Source organism: Manis pentadactyla, chromosome 4 (assembly GCF_030020395.1).
Source record: "Manis pentadactyla isolate mManPen7 chromosome 4, mManPen7.hap1, whole genome shotgun sequence".
NCBI classification, from domain to species: Eukaryota; Metazoa; Chordata; class Mammalia; order Pholidota; family Manidae; genus Manis; species Manis pentadactyla.
In genome coordinates this window covers 120,253,255-120,270,927 of record NC_080022.1, presented here as the reverse complement: position 1 = coordinate 120,270,927, position 17,673 = coordinate 120,253,255, and positions in this window count along the sequence as shown.

The following is a 17,673-nucleotide window of genomic DNA, read 5'->3' as shown; positions in this document are numbered from 1 at the left end:
ATAAAGTTGGGTATAACCCTTTCATCCCAAGAACGTTTTGCTGTCAATTCCTTTGGTTACACTGAATCCATAGTGAACTTGCCCGGGGCTGAAATCCATTGACAAGACAATTGGTGAAAGTTGGCAGGGTTCACTGTTGACTAAGGAAAAAGGCTGCCCTTATGGGAGGGGTGCTTCAGCAGGCTGCCCCTGTGAATGGGGAGACAGTGGATCATCCCCCAATGGGTATGTAGTCTGAGGTGGCTTGCCTCCTAGAGGACTGGGCCCCACCTCAGGACTGGAGGCAAGTGGAGGTGACACCTGAGGCAGTAGGGGTGGCCCTTGGTATAGTAAGCAGATCCTTTGAGAAGCAGAGTGTCCGGGAGGCAGCAGGGACTGTGGATTGGCTGCTCCTCACAGACTTAAAAAGGTGTACAGAGGAGATCCAAGAAATGGCAGCATGAGGATGCAAGCTGCAAACTTCTGTGGATTCTCTGAGGAAGGAGATGGCATCGATGTGAGAGGAGGCAGCATGAGAACACAAACAGCAAGGTGCCATTGGCGATGATGGCAGTGCTGCCAGGTGCTCTGAAGGAGGAAGAGGCCATCAAGGAAAAAGACAAGCTCCTGAGGGAAGCACAGGTCGAGGTGGCACGAGAACATCAGCTGTGAAGCATTGAGCTGAAGGTAAGATACCTTCTGAAGACTGCGGTTGCATTGCTGCGAGGCACAGTAGAAAAGGTAAAGGTTGTAGCAGAGGAGGCACTTGGGGGAGTGGAGAGAAAGGTGCCATCATCCCCAGAAATGGAGGAGCTGAAGCAGGAAGAAGGGGTGATGCTGGAGGCACTGGACCCTCCTGTATTGAAAGCACACCCAGTGGTTGTAAAGAAAATGAAGACCCAACAGCTGAAAGTTCCCCAAGGAGAGGAGCAGCCCCCTCCCCAGGTCGTGGAGCACTCTATGGTCCGCCCCTATACTCAGGCTGAGCCGGTCGCTGTGGGACTTAGGGGTGGATGGAATTGTTCTGCCGGGATCAGAGATGGGAAAGCTGTCTTCCCTGACAGTACAGCCCACCTTGAGGCAGCGATTACAAAATGCAAAGTGACACGTACAGTAGCTGAAGCAATGAGAACCTGGAAAGAATAAGACCTGTTACTCACAGGAGGAATTTGAGGGGCCCTGTGTGAGTTACGAGGACCCAGACATGGGTTGATTTGATATGGGCAGGAGTAGATGGAAGGAAATTAGACGGGAAGCCAAATAGTGTTTGCAAGACTTTTTGCTGGAGAGGCTGGAGAACAATGTTCAAGCTTCTCTGCATAGGGACCATTGCAGAGGACTAAGGGCACATAGATTGAGAGGAGAGAATCCTGGAGGGGTGGTGTGTAGATAAAATGAGAGTTCCTGTGGCCAGGACTCTCACCTGGCCCTAGTTGACTAGCTCACTGCACACCTGTGGGCTATACATGGCTGTTGACTCTGTAAAAAGAGCTCCATCCAGTGCTCTGTGCACAACATGGTGGCAGGGCTGCAAGGCTGCAGGAGAGCAGAGCAGAGGCTGGAGTGGTGGCAGCGCTGAGGACAGAGGCCCAGGGTATGGCTGTGCAGGATGACTGTGCAGAGAGGCCCAGAGGCAGAGACTGGCTTGCTGCATGCAGATTCACTCTGAGTGAACGGGATTTTAGTGACTGACCTGCCACCTGGAAATAAAGTTGGGTATAACCCTTTCACCCCAAGAACATTTTGCTGTCATTTTCTTTGGTCACACTGAATCCATAGTGAACTTGCCTGGGGCTGAAACCCATTGGCAAGACAGTGAACATGTTTAAAATGACTAAAGTCTTTCTGATAAATCTGACATCTGGTCTCTCTAATAGGTAGTTTCTGTTGCCTGATTCTGTTTCTTCTGAAGTATGTGTTATGCTGTTCTGTTTTTTTTTGTTTTTTGTTTTTTGCATGCCTTATATTTTTTTAGTCAGAAATTGGACATTTCAGATTATTTACTGCTGCAACTCTGGGTATAGGCCTCCCTATTTTGGGTCTTGTTATTGTTACTTGCTTTTTTATTTATATGTGACAGCTGGGTTATTTTAGTGATGTCTCTTTCCTCCCCACAGTGTTCAGCCTCTGGTGGTGTTCCTCAGGGCGGCACAGCTTTGGAGTGACTGGGGATTTGGGAGGGCTCTCTTTCTCTCTTCCCCTGACCATACTCAGCTGTTAAACACCACTAATTTTCAACTGAATTCTCTCTGGTTTTCAACAATGCACAGTTTTCTCTATGGTTTTCAACAATGCAGAGTTAATAAATTACTCTGCAAATAAATCCAATCAACTTCTGATTCCTTTGAAGGAATAGGGTGTGATCCATATTTGATTATTTGTTCTGACCCCAGAAGCACTCATTCTATCTGCATTATTCCTGGATTCTCTCCTGCAAACTAGTCAGCCTAGAGTTCAGCTAGTATTTTGTTTTATGTTTTTGGTTTTTTTATCATATCTTTTTTTTTTTTGATATCATTAATCTACAATTACATGAAAGACATTATGTTTACTAGGCTCCCCCATTCACCAATTCCCCCCCACATACCCCTTCACAGTCACTGTCCATCAGCGTAGTAAGATGCTGTAAAATCACTACTTGTCTTCTCTGTGTTGCATAGCCCTTCCTGTGCCACCCCACTATACATTCTAGTCATAATGCCCCCTTTCTTTTTCCCTGCCCTTATCCCTCCCTTCCCACCCATCCTCCCCAGTCCCTTTCCCTTTGGTAACTGTTAGTCCATTCTTGGGTTCTGTGAGTCTGCTGCTGTTTTGTTCCTTCAGTTTTCCTTGTTCTTATACTCCACATATGAGTGAAATCACTTGGTATTTGTCTTTCTCCGCCTGGCTTATTTCACTGAGCATAATACCCTCTAGCTCCATCCATGTTGTTGCGAATGGTAGGATCTGTTTTTTTCTTATAGCTGAGTAATATTCCATTGTGTATATGTACCACATCTTCTTTATCCATTCATCTAAAGATGGACATTTAGGTTGCTTCCATATCTTGGCTATTGCAAATAGTGCAGTGATAAACATAGGGGTGCATCTGTCTTTTTCAAACTGGAGTGCTGCATTCTTAGGGTAAATTCCTAGAAGTGGAATTCCTGGGTCAAATGGTATTTCTATTTTGAGCATTCTGAGGAACCTCCATACTGCTTTCCACAATGGCTGAACTAATTTACATTCCCACCAGCAGTGTAGGAGGGTTCCCCTTTCTCCACAACCTCGCCAACATTTGTTGTTGTTTGTCTTTTGGATGGTAGCCATCCTTACTGGTGTGAGGTGATATCTCATTGTGGTTTTGATTTGCATTTCTCTGATGACAAGTGATGTGGAGCATCTTTTCATGTGTCTGTTGGCCATCTGAATTTCTTCTTTAGAGAACTGTCTATTCAGCTACTCTGCCCATTTTTTAATTGGATTATTTGCTTTTTGTTTGTTGAGGTGTGTGAGCACTTTATATATTTTGGATGTCAACCCTTTATCGGATCTGTCATTCATGAATATATTCTCCCATACTGTAGGATACCTTTTTGTTCTATTGATGGTGTCCTTTGCTATACAGAAGCTTTTCAGCTTGATATAGTCCCACTTGTTCATTTTTGCTTTTGTTTCCCTTGCCCTGGGAGATATGTTCAAGAAGAGGTCACTCATGTTTATGTCTAAGAGATTTTTGCCTATGTTTTTTTCTAAGAGTCTTATGGTTTCATGACTTACGTTCAAGTCTTTGATCCATTTCGAATTTACTTTTGTGTATGGGGTTAGACAGTGATCCAGTTTCATTCTCTTACATGTAGCTGTCCAGTTTTGCCAACACCATCTGTTGAAGAGACTGTCATTTCCCCATTGTATGTCCATGGCTCCTTTATCGAATACTAGTTGACCATATATGTTTGGGTTAATGTTTGGAGTCTCTATTCTGTTCCATTGGTCTGTGACTCTGTTCTTGTGCCAGTACAAAATTGCCTTGATTACTGTGGCTTTTTAGTAGAGCTTGAAATTTCAGCTAGTATTTTGAACCACCTCCCAATTGCCTTCCCCTAAAACCTCCACTATCCTTGAGAGTGTCCCTAGGCTTGAATTTTTACATTCTCTGTTGCATGATCATTCCTTTGGGAAGAGAGTAGGTGTTATCTGTTTATGGCTGGTTTTTATCCCCAGGCAAAACCTCTGAGCCACAGTTCTGGAGCTGCGGTAGAGACAGTGACAAGCTCCTCCATGAGTGATAACCCTGCTTTAAGAGCTGAGCACTGGTGGGAAGATGTGGGAGGCAGAATCTGAGGTCATATTTGCTTGACTCTCTTGGTGTGGAACTGTTGGGGGGAAGTCAGAGTACAAGGTGAAAAAGGAATTTATTAAAGTGAGAGTGTCAGGGAATGACAGATCCAAATGATAAAGTGTCTTGCCAATGGGTTTCAGCCCCAGGGAAGTTCACTGTGGATTCAGTGTGACCAAAGAAATGACGGCAGAATGTTCTTGGGGTGAAAGGGTTATACCCAACTTTATTTCCACGGTGGCAGATCAATCACTAAAATCCTGTCCCCTCAGAGTGAGTCCACATGCAGCAAGCCAGTCTCTGCCTCTGGGCCTCTGTCCTCGGCACTGCCACCACTCCAGCCTCTGCTCTACTCTCCTGCAGTGTTGCAACCCTGCCACTGTGTCAACCAGAGCACTGGGAAGAGCTCTTTATATAGAGTTAATAACAATATATTGCCCACACCTGTGTAGTGAGCTAGTCAACCAGGGCCAGGTGAGAATCCTGGCCATAGGAGCTTTCATTTATCCACATAAAGGAAGTTCATTGAACTGCTACTCAGCATGGGGCACATCCCCTGCTAACTCCTTAAGCCAGTGTCACCTGGTGTCCAGTGTCTGCTTGGGTCTTCATGGCATGGGAACTGAGTCCCTACTATCCCAGGATTTGGGGCAGCTGCAGAGCACTGGATGGAGTGATATTATGTTCTGTGAACTTCCTAGAGACAAAGAAAGGAGACTTTCAGGCAGATTACTAAAGAGCATGATTGTAAACTGCAGTTCCATCCGGGGCACCAAGGTGATGGTAATTTGTAAGCCCAGATCTGAGCTCTCAGCAGCCCCTTCTTATTTATCTGAAACACAACAGAGAGAGTGAAGCTTTGAGCTAAAATCTGAAGGATTAGAATGAAAAAGCAAAGCAACAAAGACACTGACCACTGGAAAAGTGCAGAGATAAAATGTTATAAGCTGAGCAGGTAGAAATTTATTTAAGGCAAAAAGGTGCACACTCAGAGAAAGAGAAGTGTGGGCTACCTCAGAGAAGAGGCACCCCTAAGGGTTTAGAGTCTGGGATTTTATAGACAGTTGAGGATTTTCAGGAACGTGACAAAGGGCTAGGGGTGTGGTTTGTTAGGGGTCCTAGAATGTTCATCCTTGATGAGACATAAGAAAAAGTCTCTTTTCTTATCAGTCCTCTAGGTAATTCTGAGAAATTAACACAAGAAATTTACTGCTGATTTCTTCCCAGGATAGCAGCTTCCTGGTCTGGGAGCATATCAATCAAGACCATCCACCCTGCCCCCAGGGTGGGCTGAGTTATTGTCTGTTTGCTAAAGAGTATGTTAAGAATCTTACTTCCTAACTTCCTGGGTTTTTTTAAATGCAATTTTAGCTTTAAGATGGAATTTTTCCTGTTTTTACTATGCTGTTTATAGATGAGCTTGTTTGCTAAATTAATCGTGATGCTTATATTTTGCCCAGGTTGCAGATTACTGGATTAGGGGCTAGAGAAGGAGAAACAGCATATAGGTGAAGTTAAAAAAATAAGCTGGGCCTTTTAGCAGGCTAAAGTAAATCTTACAATGGCATGATCTAATTAACACAGTGAAGACATGGGCTATGCTGAGATACTTTTATTTGGGGAATATTCAAACATTCCAGGCCAAGTTGTTCCTGGCCTTTGAGCTTTAACTGATTAACTCATTAGCTCTGAGTCTCTTCTGGCTTTCTAGTTTTAACTGTTTAACTCTTTGTGTGCCTTCTAGTGAGCTTTACTGGCCTTATTCTCTTTCAGCCCTGCTTGTATCTATTTTCCTGCCTAACAGAACCACCACTTCATGAGCCAGGGAATGGGTGATCAGGGCCCCTGTGTTCTCAGCACTTTGTGTTAGGCTGGAGGAAGGAAAAACAAGGACATGCAAACAGAACAGAGAAATGCCATAGGGGGAGAACAAACCAGACCCCAAGGTCCATGCCTTATATGGAAATGGGACACCTCTTCCTGAATTCCATCCTTCTGATGTGCCAACTAAGACCCGGATGTCGGCATCCTCCCTCTTGGAAGGAAAAAAAGTTTCTAGTTGTCTATTATGTCACCTTTAGCCAATCATACCTCTCCACACCCCCTAGGATAGCTTGCCCACCCCTCCCCCTCCTAATCCCTTATAAGCCCCCACCTCCCTGACCGGGTGTGACTTCCCTGGCCTGTAATACCCAGACTGTGGAACATCACCTGGGAGTGGCATTCAAATAAACTACCTGGCCCTTTGTTGCCTCTCTTCACCTGCTTATTTCAGCTAAAATTTATCTTACATTTTGTGCTGAAATCCCAGGACGGAGCATGAGCGTGGGGCCCTGACCAGCCACCGGTGGCCCCGCCCCCTCCTTCCCCGACCCAGGACCTCAGCCTGCTCTTTGCTGCGTGGACTATTTTCTGGTGAGTCCCTCAGTTTCCCCCGGTCTGTTTCCCTTCCTAACTCCATTTCATTTGGTCCATTAGAAATTGTACATAAGTCCAGGTGGGGCATCCAGCCCACCCTCTGCTGGCATCTGACCCGCCCCTGGCCCTGCGGTATGAGAGACGTCCCTCACCCAGGCTCCCAGGACATCTCCCCTGACTTGGTGCACTTGGGACGCTAGGCGCTCCTCTCAGCAGGATTAGTTGGGAAGTGGTGCAGACATGGGGAACCAGCCCTCAAAAGCAGAGGCTCAGACCCCACTGAGGTGTCTCATTTCTAATTTGGCTACTCTACATTTGTCCCAGGAAGTTTGCAAACAGAAGCTAGTCTTTCTTTGCTCTGAGGCCGGGCCTCAGTGTCCCTTGGACAATCAATCTCGCTGGCCCCCTGAGGGCACTTTCAATTTTAGCCTCCTCACCAACTTGATTAATCATTGCCACCGGAGAGGAGAGTGGGGTGAAATCCCATATGTGCAGGCTTTTTGGACTTTGCACTCCCGCCCAGACCTTTATGTTAAGTGTTCAATGACTCAGGTTCTCCTGGCCCGATCTCCAGTTAAGGATTGTCAGCCTCTTACTCTGCCCAGTCCTTCTTCCTTTTCAGATCCGCCGGAGAACCTTGGTCTCCCACCTCTCTCAGCTTGATCCCCCCACCCCTTTCCACCACCGTCTTTAAGTTCTTTGTCCTCCCTCGTATTGCTGCCATCTTAAAGTTCTACATTCTCAACCATGCCATTGTTCTGCTCTCCTCTTCCGGTGGCTGCACCACCCCCTCCCCCTCTCCTTCCGCCTTCACCGCCCTCTTCCCCCACCAGAAAATGCTCCTCCTGCCCTCTGGTTCCAGAAGCCATGGACTAAAAGCTGAAGAGAGAGAAGGCAATTGGATATCAGTGACTCAAGTCTTTATATCAGTTTGTCTGTCTGTGTATATGTTTTTGTGTGGGGAGTGTTGCTGACTGTAGTCGTTGTATCTCAGTTTGTATGCTTGTGTGTCTAGGTGTATGGATGAAAAATATTTTCCTACCTCCGGATAGTATTAATAAAAATTGATTTAAAAACAAGCACTTGTGAAAATTGGGCATTCTAAAACTTCCAGAAAATCTGATAAAAAATGTTAAGCATTAATGCTAATTTGGGTTTGGCTGAGGCAGGCATGTCCTTGTGGTTATCAGCTGCCTAAGTTTACCTAAGGTCATTTAAGTTGATGCTATCTGCTAAATCTTTTAAGAATAAAATGCTTAAAGGCTTGGCTTTGTCTAATATTCAGTAAAGGTCTTGTAAGTAATCTAGCATAGTTGTTAGGAATGAGTGAACTAAATAAGTGTGGCAAGTGAACACCTTTTTAATTGTGTGTTACAGTGTGTATACCTACCTGCAGCCTGAGAATCTTTGTGGTAATGCAAAACCTTAAAGTCTTGCTAAGTTAAGAAGATATACTTTATGTTTAGTGAGAGATTGTGCTGTAAAGCTCATAGTTACAGAAATTATAAAATGTTCATAAATTTGTCAATCTAAAGAATGCTAGTGTAACAGTTTACAATAGCCTGCTTCTCAGTGTTCACTAAAAATTAAGGTACTTAATGGTTTTAAGTTCTAATTAAAACTACTTAAAGTAATAAGGAAAGTATTTCTGCATGCTAAAGAATGTGTCTTTTGATAAAAGAAAGTAACTTTATTCCAAAGTACAGCTGTTTATTTAGAACGAGAAATCTAAATGTAAGAAGGTTGTAGAAAGTTTTAGAAGAATTTAATATGGTCATGCTATATAAAATTAAAGCAAATGAGTCTCAGTATCAAGTACACAGCAAAATCAGAATTTTGTTTTCAGTTAAAAAGACAAAGTTTTCTTAACTGTTAGTCTGCTTCTAATATTGAAAGATTGCAAAAAGTTCTCTAATTATGTCATCAAAGCAGTTTCTCATGCTTAAAGTCCAATGAGTTGTCGGAGTATTTAAGAAAATAATATCTTAATATTAAAACGACTATAAGCTAAAGTTTGCTAACAACTGTGTAACCTTTATTTGCCTTTGAGGTATTTTGTTGTCATTCTAGTTAAATAGATAAGTATTGCTTCATGGCAACCTATAATCCTATTTAAGCAAGTGCCGAATAAACTTTCTTCTGACAACTTCCCAAAATCAAATTCTAAAAGGTACTTTTACCTCTAGTTAACTCTGATATTTTCCAGAGGGCCCCTGGAACATGTCAGAGGAATTTTTTTCTCATTGGAGAAAGTATTTGACTAATTTGGCTTATTTATCTGATATATACTTACCTGCTTAATTACCTGGAAAGCACTGTCAAAGAGAATGATGCTAAACTTTGTTACTGAATGTTTTTTTGTTACAGAAATATTCGAATTTCCTTATGTCAACTGTCTTGCAGTAAGCTCTCATCAAATCTTTAACCATCGTCATTTGTAAGTCGTTTATTATTTATAGTCACTGTTTTATTACTCTTAAGCTAGAAAATAACTAGATTTCAGCAGAACAGGTATTAGTTACATAGGATTAAGTAAACTAAGGAGGATGATTTTGTGGCTTTTTGTTTCAAATGTTGTTGATAAAGTGTTTTAAGCTTTTTCTCTTAAGCTGACAACAGTTTAGTAAATGACTGCCTTTATAAGCAGAACTGAAACTTTATCTTTCTCTCTACCTGATCCCTCCAGAATTTAAAAACTCTCAGTGACTATTTTTATATTTCATAGCAGTATGTTTATTTGCACAAGTTCAATAAGAATCTGCTTTCCTTGTAAGAGGACCAATTAAAAACACTGGTTATATTACCAAGGCTTTGACTGGAACGTCATACCTGAGACACACATGTGTAAACTCAGATATGAACAGACAGCTTTAAGGAACTAAGATTGACTTTATAAAGCCAACAAAGTCCCTTAAAAGAACTAGCCTGGTACCTTGCTTATAGGGTTCCCAGCAGCCTTACCAGGTGAGTAAGGAAGGTCAATTCCTGGCAGGTGCAGGAACCTCAGGAATGTCTTGGGGACCTCGAGAAGAGAAGAATTCACCCAAATGTGCAGGTACTGCAGGCACAACCTGATGGCAAGTCTGGCTTGGCTTTCTGGCCTCAAGAAGTCTTTAAAAGTCCAATCTGAAAATCCTTATAAAAAGTTCCAGCAAATGGTAATTGTAGGTCTGCTTTGGTTATGTAGCTGTATTCCTATTATGTTAATGTGTGCAGGCAATTTAATTAGTAATTTAAAACCTATACACGCTTATGTACACTACAAGAAGATATGTCAAAGAAATAATCTTCCCATGTTTTCTTCCGTCTGCTACTTCTATAGCTTCTCTTCTTCCTTCATAATTACAACCCCTAAGTAGAATTCGTGCCTCATATCAAAATTACCGAGTATCATAATTCTTCCAAGTGGTAAAGATACCTCAAGACAAATGCTGGGCATAGAAGCCACAGGGCATAAATCTGCAAAAAAGTAAAAAGCTAACCTTTTCAAACAATATTGCTTCTCTCTCACTTGCCAACTTTACATTTCCCTGTATGGCCCCAGAAGATGACTGGTTGGCCAGAGACGGGTAAGATTCCTCAAGGGAGGAACAACCTAAGACAGGCACAGTCACAGGGGGGCCATCAGGTGAGAAATTGGGGATCAACAGAGGTGAGGCTTAGAACCTCACCCCCCCTGTTTTGAGAGAAATCTTCTGCATCCGTGGATGTTTTGTTGCCCTTGTCTACCTTGGATTAATACTTAGTCTATAGGCACACACCTAATCATCTACATTTGCCCTCTTACAGCACTAAACTATGTTTTCTACCTTTATCTTGCATCTACCTACCACTTCATCATTTTATTTAAAATAATAATAATAATAATAATAAAGGAGAAATGTGGGATTCACATATAAATCAAGTATAAAAATCAAACGAATAATCATAATTGACCTGACTGTTTATAGCTCACGATGCGTGATCAAAAGTGAAAGTTTCTGTGATGACTGCCCTTGCACTGTTCACCATGTAAGAACTTATTCACTATGTAAGAACTTGTTCACCATGTAAAAACTTGTTCGTTATGCTTCAGAAGATTGGAGACTGTTGAGAATTAGGCTTGGGGTTGATTAATGATTGTGCATTGAGTCCCCTATACAGAATTTTATTGTTGTTAACAACCATATGATCAATAAATATGAGAGATGCCCTCTCAAAAAAAAAGGTGCACATGAATTCCATATATAGTTTTAATTAGTCATCACTAACAATAGAATAAATAACAGCAAAAAATATTGCTTGGGAAAGATCAAACCAGTGAATATAGTCAAGAACAACAATTTAGCAATGTCCTAATTGTACTAACATGATGCACACTCTTTTCTATTTTTATTCTTAAATTAAAGGAAAAGTAAAGAATACAAAAAAAAAAGTTCCAGTAAAGCATATTTAAAAGAGCCTATATAATCAATTGCTCTTCTTGCTGCACTTATGCAAATAATCAAGCCAACTGTTAATTATTTTCTTAATCTGGCTACTTCTAATAAAAATGAGGGTGATTTTAGAGAAAAGCATTGTTTTAATAATGCAGTCTTATCTATACTAAATCCCAATACTAGTCATTGAGATGTAAACTCGATCCAGAATTCCAGTCCCCCATAATGGCCTGGCTAATGCCCCTACTGAGTCCCTTAATAACAGTTTGTGGTTTACTCTTAGTTGCCCCTTGTGTCCTCAGGTTCCTCCAACAGTGGCTAACCCAGATGACCCGGGCCGCCACCAACCAGATGTTACTTCACTGTTACACACCTCTTCCCACTGAACCCCCTCCTTTGGCCTAATACCTGCCTCAAACCCCCACGACACCCCTTGTCAGCCTGATGTAGCCAGATCGAGTCGTCACCCATTATGACCAAAAGGCTGGAATGTTAGGCTGGAGGAAGGAAAAACAAGGACATGCAAACAGAACAGAGAGATGCCATAGGGGGAGAACAAACCAGACCCCAAGGTCCATGCCTTATATGGAAAGGGGACACCTCTTCCTGAATTCCGTCCTTCTGATGTGCCAACTAAGACCCGGATGTCAGCATCCTCCCTCTTGGAAGGAAAAAAGTTTCTAGTTGTCTATTATGTCACCTTTAGCCAATCATACCTCTCCACACCCCCTAGGATAGCTTGCCGACTCCTCCCCCTCCTAATCCTTTATAAGCCCTCACCTCCCTGACCGGGTGTGACTTCCCCCGGCCTGTAATACCCAGACCACGGAACATCACCCAGGAGTTGCACTCAAATAAACTACCTGGCCCTTTTTTGCCTCTCTTTGCCTGCTTATTTCAGCTAAAATTTATCTTACACTTTGCACTCAGGGTAGAACCTCTGTTCCATGAATGGGGGCTGGGCTGAAGAGCCCCCACCTCTTGACTACACTCACCCAGACGTAACCTCAGCTACAGGTACTGGAGCAACATGAGAAATGCTAACACCCTGCTTGCCCCAGGAGGAAAGTCCTTCTACTCTTGCTGGGCAGCTGCATCTGGGGAGGTCTCTCCCAGCACACCAGGTGAGACCTCAACCTGGACAGAGGAGGGTTCTTGACTAGAGATGAGAAAGAATTCTTGAGGAGGTCAGACAATTGCAGGTGAGGAAGGAATTCGTAAAGCGAGAGTAGCAGGGAATGGCAGCTCCTTGCAGGCAGCAGAGAGTGAGGAAGCTGAAGTAGGACAGGACTTGTGCTAAGGTCTAGAAACTAGAATATCAATGAAGTAACAAAGTCACTTGTGGGAGTCCAGCTCCATCCTAGGGGTGGGATGCCCAAAGGTGCAGGACGGAGTCGGCGTATGGAGAGACAGGACATGGAGCCAGATGGAGGTGGTCTCTCGACAAAGTGCCGATGACAGCTTTATTTATACCATTTTGCACAAAGATATGATTATTTTTTATTATTTTGATGATTAACTAGAATACACAGTTGGTTAATAAGTATAGGCAACCTTTTTTCTTTCTTTTACTTTCTAATCTATTCATGGTTGGTCAAGCGTTAGACAGGTGATTGTTTTTCTGTTCTTTGACCAAAACTTTTCCCATTAACATGTACTCTATTGTGTTTCACGTTTCTATGCAACACAGTTTCTAAGAAGTGCATGTGACCATAGGAGCATGCAGTATGTACCAGCGACTATGGAGTCTATCAGCTCAGGGTGTAATACAGGTCACCTAGTGCCACAGTTAGCTAGGATTCTTTCTCACAAAAATATTCTTAAAAGCTTTAATAAATTTATAAGCAATCTAAAATCATAAACTCATATCTTCACCTTATACCCCTTTATAGGGCACAGTAGGCAGCAAACTAAATTTCTCCTTCTTATCTACATTTCTCTTTCTTCTGTGTAGATACCAAAATCTCCCTGACATATGCTACACAGGTCTGCATGACTCCACTACTGCAGGGACTAAACAAGTTCTTACATGGTGAACAATGCAAGGGCATTCATATCATAGAAACTATTTCTGTTTTAACTGCAAACCTTAAACTATAAACAGTCACGTCAATATAATGTATGATTATTCATTTGATTTTTATACTTTATATGTGAATCTAATAAAATGTTAATATAGTAGGTAAATGCAAGATATAGATAGAAAGCATGATTTAGAACTGTAAGAAGGCAGGTGTAGATGATCAGGTTTGTGCCTACAGACCAGGTCTTAATCCAAGCTGAACAAGGGCAACAAAACATCCACAGGTGTAGAAGATTTCTCTCAAAACTGGGGGGGTGAGGTTCTAAGCCTCACCTCTGTTGGCCCCCTTTTTCTCACCTGATGGCCTCCCTGCGACTGTGCCTGTCTTAGGTTGTTCCTCCCTTGAGGAATCTTACCCGTCTCTGGCTAACCAGCCATCTTACGGGGCCATACAGGGAGATGTAAAGCTGGTAAGTGAGAGAGAAGTAATATTCTTTGAAAAGGTTAGTTTTTCACTTCTTTGCAGATTTATGCTCCGTGGCTTCTATGCCCAGCACTTGTTTTGAGGTATCTTTACTTACTGGAAAATTATGGTGCTTGGTAATTTCACGTATGAGGCACAAATTCTAGTAAAGGGCTGTAGTTAGGAAAGAAGAAAAACAAACTATAGAAGTAGTAGAGGGAAGAAAACATGAAATGATTGATTAAGTGTCAACAGGGTTATTCTACTCAATATTTTCTCATGACTCTATTTCTATAAAACTTTCCATCACTAGTTTCACTAGTATTGTAAACAAGGGGAGCATTCTCAGTGGAAATGGGGTGGTCAATGTTTGACTAACTAACAGCAGGTTTCTGTACTTTATGCTAAAATCGCTATTTGGCCCTACGTGTTCTATTCTTCAGGAGCACTGTCCTGAAAAGTTTCTAGGAAGTTTATGTTCTCATCTTTTCTGTGCTGCTTAACAAAGATTAGCTTAGTCTTTGGCAACAATGCAAGCTAAAACAAAGCTAATAGTATAATGGAAAATAACAAAATCAAGGTGGGTAATAGAGGGAGCCAGCTGCCAAGGCACCTGCTTTGCAGGGGTCTTCCTCCAGCCTGAGCTTCACTACACAGTTTGAGTAGCATGGCTCCCGGCAGTCACTTATCCCTGGAAGAGCACAGAGACAAAACAAAGTTAAGTTGAGCAGTGAGAAGGCTGTATTTTAAAAGTACACACTTGAATAAAGGGGAGTGCATGCAACCTCTGAGAGGAGGACCACGTAAGGGCTTAGGAATCCGTCTTTTAAGGCTTTCCAGAATGGGACAAAGGGCAGGGATGGGGGTGTTGGCTGTAGGTTTGACTTGTGGTCTTATGATGTCTCTCTCCGGTGAGAGACATTATGTCACTATGCACAGTCAGTCCTCTAGATAATTCTGTAAGATAAGCTTATCTATCACAAGGAATTTATTGATCTGATTCTTTTCCAAGATAGTGGTTTCCCTCAAGCCCTGGGAACATATCAGTTAAGACTGCTTGCTTTGCCTTAAGATAGGGTGGGTTAATGTCTGATTACTAAAGCATATGTTAGGAATCTTACCTCCTAACTCCCTGGTTTTAAAATGGAATCTTTGCCTTGAGATGGAGTCCCTCCTGTTCTTAGTGTACTGTTTGTATCTTGGCATTTTCATCATAGGCAGGAAAGGTTAATCATGATGCTTGTCCCATGTCTCTGCCCTGCATCACTACCAGAAGCTAGGGGAAGAGGGTCCCTGTGTTCTTAGTCTGGGTGGGAGGAGCCCTATGTTTTTGGTCTGGGGGTAGGGAGCTCTGTATTCTTGGTCAGGGAGGAGAGGGACTCTACGTTCTTGGTCTGGGGAAGGCAGCTCTGTGTTCTTAGTCTGGGTGAGGAGGCAGCTCTGCCCTCTTGGTTTGCGGAGAGGCAGATCTGTGTTCTTGGTTGGGGGGGTTTGCTGTGTTCTTGGCTGCAAGAATCTGGAGTGGAGTCTCCACCTCACTGACCTGGGAGGAGGGCCAAGGGAGGGAGCGATCTTGGTTCAAATACCACAGACTCCCACCTTTCTAACCAAATGTTCATAAATGTCCTTGAACAGATGTTTCTTCATTTTCTGTCCACCTTTTGGATCCTTTCCAGAAGCTTTTAATATTTTGGGGTTTTTTTTTTTACTGGTTTTCACCAAGTTCATGGGGGAGTAGGTCAGCAGACCTCTTCATGCTGTCCGTGCCTATGTCAATCTCAGAAGGCAGAAGTTTTGTTCTTTTTTTTCCCTTGTCACTATTATGTGCACAAAACCATGTAGAGCTGGGCACATAAAAGAGACTCCAGAAACAGTTCTTGAATGAATGAGCAGCAGAAAACTTCTTTCTCTCTACACTCTTGTTAAACTTTCCCTGACAAATGCTTCCCTCCCTCCCCCAGGATGAAAACTCAGGGAGGTCTCTCAGGTGTCTCCTTCAATATCTGAAATTAAAAAGTTCCCCACTCCGCCTCTTTGGAGTGTTCCAGGGTCTAGCTCAGTCTAATACATTGAATCCGAACTGTCACTGACATTGCTGTTCCCCCCTCCCCCCTCAAGCCTGGCCTGCAGGGGAGGTCAGGGTCAATTTCTTCTCTCTGCCCTCACCTCCCTGTGTCAAGGTGCCATTTCTGGCTCTCCCCCACCGCCATAGGATCAACCCCGAGGGAGGGGGGATTTGTTTCCTGTGGCTGTTGTAACAGGTCACCACGGCTTTAGCATCTTCAACAGCACAAGATTATTCTCTACAATTCTGGTGGCCAGCAGGCCCAAACCAGTCCCCCTGGGCTGAAGTCAAGGCATCCGCGGGGCTGGCTCCTCCCGGAGCCCCCAGGGGAGGGCCCGTCCCTCGCCTCTTTCCGCTCTCCGAGCGGCGGTCTTACCTCCCGTGGCTCGCGGCGCCTCCCTCGGTCCTTGGAGCCGCGCCGCCGCGCACCGCGTCACGTGACCTGCTCCCGGGCCAGGTCGCCCTCTGCCTCCCTCTCGTGGCCACACTGGGGATTGCGGCTAGGGGCCACCTCGAGAGTCCGCATCTCCTCCCCAGCTCCGGGGCCTGGACTCAGTCACAGCTGCGGAGTCCCTGTCACACAGGGGCTGATCGCAGGCTCAGGGATTAGCGCCCGGATGTCTTTGGTCAGTATTCAGTCCTCCACAGGAGGTCTCGGTCTAAAGTCTGGGACGGTCTTACATGGCTGGTTCTGTTGTGCCTGGGCCAGTGCTGATGTTTCCTCCTGTGGGCAGCTTTTGAGCGAACCTCCCTTGGAGACCCCAGCTGCAGCTCCACCATGGAGGTTGGCGTTCTCCCAGCTGCCAGCTCTGATACCCTCTCATTCTGGGTCCCAGCGTCCACACACCATAGGGGGGCCTGAGCCCAAGGGGTCCTCTCAGTCAAGTCCCACTTGCAGGGTCCTTTTTGGTGTCTGGGAACTGGGCACACTTGCCCTCCTGCAAAGATTTGATGCTCACTCCCTTCATGGCTCTATTGACCCCCTGTGTGACAGCCCAGGCTCCAGGCTGAGGCCACGTGGCACAGGGGTTATGACATGGGTGCAGGCTCAGGTCTGTTAGGGGTTGAACTCCAGCCCTGCCACTTACTAGCCAGAGACCCTTTGGTGAGCTACTCACTTTTTGTACATGACTTAGAGCAGAATAAGCACTTTGAAAGACATAAACCAGCCACCTGGCCCCCTAGCCTCAGGGAACATGCTGGGCTTCCCAAGGGGAGCACTCCCTATGCTTGCCTCCAAACTCCTCAGATTTGGGGTGAAGGTGGATCCCAACCCCCCTGATGATACTGTTCTGAGGCTTTGAAACCTCAGCTGAAGGTGAGCCGGAAAGAGGCATCTTGTAACATCCTGTCCCCCTGGGGCCTGGGGCAGGCGGAAGACAGGGAGGGCCCCGGAAGGGAAAGGATGAGGGGCCCTGGGGTGGGCTGAGCCGGGGCCTGGGCAGCTCTACCTGTGGCATGCAATGGCTTCTGCCACCTTCCTCTTCTTTCCCCTCAACTTTCTCTTTAAACTAAACGTTTTATTTTGAGATAACCGTAGATTTACATACATCTTATCAACTTTAACAAAGAAAAATTTCAAAGCTTTGGAAAAGCTGTAAGAATAACACAGTGACGCCCATATACCCTGACCTGCACTCCCCAATTCATACCTTACTGAGTTCATGGTTTTTAATCTATTATCCATAGCTATGTAGACACACATTGAAATAAATATGGACATACTTTCTCCACTAGGAAATATATTTCTAAAACCTCATTTATATATAATGAGTTTATATATATATGAATTTATATGTAATTAGTATATATATGATTATTAATTTTTTTCCTTACCTGTCTGTAGAGTGGTTCTAGATACAATGACACCTCCATAGGAGCTCAATCCTGATTTCCAAACACAGCCCTCCATGAAAAATACCATCCTCCATTTCTCAGAGATGGCTGAATCCAGGACTGTGGAGGAAAAAAATCCTAGATGAGGTTGGA